The following is a 5,288-nucleotide window of genomic DNA, read 5'->3' as shown; positions in this document are numbered from 1 at the left end:
AAATTGAAAAGATTCAGAGATTGTAGGAATCAGAAATGAGGAGAGAGGCTTGGGTGAGAAAGAAAAGGCAAAGATGTGGAGGTGGGAGATGAAACATCTCATACACAGAACATGAAATAGGCCAGTTTAGCTAAAACATAGAGCATATAAGGAAGAATAAAATATGGTAAGCCTGAAAAGATAAGGTAGAAGCCCAGTTGTGCTAGCTATGGATATCAAATTCCATGAAAAGAGTACATAGTAGAACCAGCTATATAAGCTGTTTTCTACTGTATAAGCAGAAAGATGAGAAAGATGAATTTTGTGTCATCATCATGGCTGGACACTGCCTACTGCCTGACTCTTGTTTGCTATTATTGTTATTGTTCATTCTTTGTTTTCAAAGAGGACCAATGACATCATGTGGTGATGCCTTGACTCTTGTGTAAATTGGATTTAAGTAAGGCAGAGTTGCACAAAATTATCAGTCTTACTCTCTCTCCCAGAGTCCTCAAAGTTGTGCCTAGGCAAGAGTTAAGGTGACTGGTGATGGCCCAGGATTCAGTGGATCACCTTGGCATCTTTGATGCTTGACCAAGCTCTAAGCACTCCATGGCTCCTACTTCAACCAGCTTCATAGCCATTGGAACAAAGTATTATTATCTACCCCTTCCATTGGGGAAAATCTTCACATATTTGGGGTAGGAAAAACCCTGCCTCATGGGCTGGAGGCCTGATGGTTACCCTCAGCCTGGTTTAGCCCACCCACTGAGATGTTTTCCTAGACTGTGATCGCTACACTCGTTACAGCTTCTTGGAGGTGAGAGTTGGGTGAAGGTGGGCACCAAAGGTGGCTGGTAACCCTGACGACAGAGGTGTTGTCCTCTCCTAGCCTGGTATGGTAGTAGGGCTCAAGACAAAAGCTGAGAGTGTGGGGATGACGCAGCGCAAGCATCTGCCAATGCAAGCGACAACTCAGTTGGAAGCCATGTTGATGAAAAGAAACAGTCAACAGACACATCCCAGAGTCCAAAAGGACAATCAGATGAATTGTTGCATTGTCTCTAGGTGGAGAAAAATGAGGGAGGGAGTGCCATTTCCTCATAAGTGGTCTCTACTTGTATGTTTCAATGTGTTCCTGGGACCGAAGTCCTTTTCCAAAGCTCCACCACTGTGGACAGAGTCATGGTGCTCGAAGGCCATAGTGGCTGTTCATATCAAGCTAGAATGGTGCTAACCATGAGCTTTGGGAGGGACCATATACTTGGCGTTCAAGGACTAGCCTAGCTAAGTTCAGAAAGACTCATCACCGAAAGGACAATCAACAGGTAATGACATTTTTTGATGGCAACCATTAATCAGTCAACAATTTATTCAGTAAGCTTGAATTATATCTCAGATACCGGAGGTACAAAGACAACAAACAAACAAAATAAAAGGTGATTCTATTGGAGGAGACCTGCACATATAAGTGTATTCAAAAATTAGTGCAACAAGTACAAGGTGATTTGGAGTGTGGATGCTCTAGCAGCTGGGGTTGGGGGTGGGGTGGAGAGAGGATCAGTAAGGTTCCAAATGAGAAATGATATTAGAGTTGAGCTTTGAAGGAAAGTAAGGATTGTAAGAAGTGAGGACAGAATGTATTCTGGACAATGTAGGACAACAGCCCATGTGAAGGCATGAAGGGATTTCAGTTTGCATCAATCCAGTGCAATTCTGTAAATACCTTGAGCACTATATTTAGCAATTTGAAGGAAAGTGAACTCTAGCAAGGGGGAGGGAAGTGGAACATGGAAGGCTTTTGAGGAAGGAGGTGCCCTGAGCTAAGATCTGAAGAAAGATAAGCATTCGGAAATATGGATTTGAGAAGCCAATGTATTCCACATATGGGGGAGTGGCTTCTATGAAGACACAGCCGGAGAGGGAACATCAAGCTTTGAGAAAGGCAACAGTTTTACAGTGGAGAGCTCTGGGGTCAGGACCAGGGTTCAAAGCTCTCATCTTACCCATCTTACCTGTGTGACTTCAGGAGGTCTCCACCTCCTTGGGTCTCAGTTTCCTCATCTGTAAAATGAGCTGGAGAAGGAAATGACAAACCACTCTAGTGTCTTTGCCAAGAAAACCTCGAATGGGGTCATGGAGAGTCAGACATGACTGACCAGCACCAGAAAGAGGATGGCCCCTGAGGGCTTTTCCAGCTTCAGACCTATGATCCTGTATGGCTCAACCATAAAATAAGAAGGCTGGACTTGATGGCCCTTGAAGGTCCTTCCAGGTCTAGGTCTATGGGCTATGACCTTATTTCTTGTGTATTCTTAAGCAATCCACTTAACTTCCTTGGGCCTCAGCTTGTCCCTGGAAACCTCATTCCTATACCGGGGCTCATTGGTGGAGACAATAATTGTGCATTGCTTTTCATTGATGTCATGAAGCTAATTATTTACCAAAGCCAGGGAAGGAGGGAGACAGCAGTGATTATGTTCTGCCACATTTCTCTGTTCAAACATAGAATCACCGACTATACGCAGATGTTCTGTGTCATCCTCGGAAAGGAGTGGGCAAGGTGTAGAGATATGACAAACAGAAGCCCAGGTGGCCTCCCTCGGAAGTAGTGAAAGAACAGCCACAAAATGCTGAGTAATGCAGTCAAGGCCACAGAAATATCAGGGATGGTTTTACCTTTTACCAAGCAAAACCTGAATTACATGCTAATCTCAGTGCAAAAGATGGGGAAACTGAAGATCAGAATTAGTGGCTGAAGGATATGGTAGTCTGCTCCTTCCTAAAGGATGCTGGTGCCAGCACTGAGATCATGAGTTCCTAGATTTAGCCCTAGAAAGAACCTCACTTCCTTGAGTGATTAAGAGACTTGCCCATGGTCATAAAGATAGTACGTGACAAAGCTGAGACTCAGGCATCTTTTCACAGTACCACGATGGTATAGCATAGCTCAGTGGGAGACCAGAGTTAGCCTGGGAGTCTGGCCAGGGTTAATCATCCCCTGAGTTGCAGCAGAGCTCTAGGCCAGATTTTCTGTCAGTTTTTTGATGGACTTTCCCCTCCCTAGTGTCAGAGGGATAAGCCCCCTCAGGGAAAAGAGGGAAGGGATTGTGAAAGCAAAAGCTTTTATCAGATCGAATAATTAATGTGTTAAACAAAGCCAAGTCTCGAGGGAAATCAGAGGAAAAGTGAGGCCTGAGGCACATAGTAGGAGCTCAATAAATACTTGTGGATTGATTAATTGATCAACAGATGGTTCATTCAGTCTCTTCCTCCAGCCCTGGATCTAACTCTTCTTCTCTGAGAATGAGTGGGAGGATGCTCCTTTTGCTTCCTTTAGAATTGGTTTGTGAATCATCTCTTAAATCTTTCAGAGAAGTTGAGTGGGAGAGGAGTATCCTGGGCAGCCCCACTTAGCTTGGTTTTCTATATCCCAATTCTTCCATTTCATTTCTGTGATGTTTCAGGCCTCAATTCTTTTTATGTTTTCATCCCAGTCCGTGAGGTATAGTGGAAGGATCACTAAATTTGTATTCAGAGGACTTGGGCTTAAATCCCAGCTTTGGTCCTTACTAGCTGTGTGTGTCGTTGCTGTTGTTCAATCATTTCAGTCACATAAAACTCTTTGTGATTCCCCCTTGGGGTTTTCTTGGCAAAGATACTGGAATGGTTTGCCATTTCTTTCTCCAGCTCATTTGACAGATGAGGAAACTGAGGCAAACAAGGTCAAATGACTTGCCCAGGGTCACACAGGTGTCTGAGGTCCGATTTGAACTCAGGTCCTCCTGACTCTAGACCCAGTGTTCTATTCACTTTGTCACCCAATTACCCTACTCATAGTGTACCACTGGGCAAATCACGGAATCTTCCTGATCTTCAGTTTCCTCATCTATAAAATGGTTATAGGAGTGGGCTATTAGAGCCCACATAGCTTTAGAGTTGGAAGGGACCTTTAGAAGTTATCTGGTCCAATGACCTCATTTACAAATGAAGTCCAAAGACAAGGTCACAAAAAACCCAAATAGGATTTGAATTCAGGTCTCCAATTCTTCTTGAACCCTAAAGTCCAGTCAAAATGTCCTTGCTCTTCCTCACACAGGGCATTCCTCTACTGGATTGTGTGTCTTGGTGCTGGCCATCCCCGGTGCCTGGGATGCACTGCATCTTCACCTCCACCTCAGAGGGTCAAGAAATACCTTTTAAAGATGCCTGCCTTTTGAGCATTCAACTGCCCTCAGCTTCAAGTCCTTGGCCTCTCTATCTGCATTTAGCCCCTTACATGTATTTATTTTGTATTTATCCTGCATGTGTGTATTCTATATATGTTGAAACATATATGTTGTCTCTTCCAGAGAATGGAAGTTCATTTCAATTTCAGAGAATTCTGGGTGCTATAAACTTCTGCAGAGTGAAGTGAACAGAACCTGGAGAACTATTTATATAGGGAGGGGAAGATGGTGAAGCCCCCAAACTTTGAAAGACTTAGAAAAACTCCTCAATGCAGCCAATCAGGACTCCAGACCACTGATGACATCCTTTCAGCCACGGGAGGGACTCAGGATGCAGAAAGAAGCAGACGTTTTGGAACATGGCTGCTATGTCTAGTCATTGGGGCTTGACTCTGTTCATGTGTTATAAGATTTTGTTTTGATCTGATTTATTTTCTTTTGCTTGGTTTAGTAGCAGGAGCAAAGGGAAATGGGAGGGTTAGCAACAGGGATATCCCAAATAAAAGAATCATGTAGTATTTTAGAAGAGAGGAGAACAGAAGGAAATTAAGAAGGAAGCACAGACGAGGTGGGAAGCTTTAAAAGTATTGTACGGAATTCATTGTATACTTAGGGAAAAAAAACAAGCTGTAGGAAATAGAAATACTGTCTCACTGAGAATCTTCTTTTGGTATTCCACAATGTTCATTGAAAAGTTTTTGTTTGGCAATCATAGTAAAAAGAATTGAATAATAATATAAGCTTCTTGAGAGCAAGGATTTTTTCTTTTTCTTTTCTTTTTCCCCCCCTCCCTCCTTTCTATCCATCTCTCTCTCCTTTATTTTTCTCTTTTTCTTTCTTCCTTCCTTCCTTTTCCCTCTCCTTTCTCTCTCTCTGTCTCTGTCTGTCTCTCTTCCTTCTTTCTTCTCCCACCTCCCTCTCTTCCTCCCTTTCTTCCTTCTTTCCTTTCTTCCTCTCTTCTTTCCATCTCTCTCTCCTTTCTCACTTTTCCCTTCCTTCCTTCCTTCTTTCCTTCCTTCCTTCCTCCCTTCCCTCCCTCCCTTTTCCCTTCCTCCCTTCCTCTCTCCCTCCCTCCCTCCC

Source organism: Petaurus breviceps, unplaced genomic scaffold (genome assembly GCF_028583685.1).
Source record: "Petaurus breviceps papuanus isolate PSGF00001 unplaced genomic scaffold, PetGlider_PUasm1.0 186, whole genome shotgun sequence".
Taxonomy (NCBI): Eukaryota; Metazoa; Chordata; class Mammalia; order Diprotodontia; family Petauridae; genus Petaurus; species Petaurus breviceps.
This window is presented reverse-complemented; position numbering follows the sequence as displayed.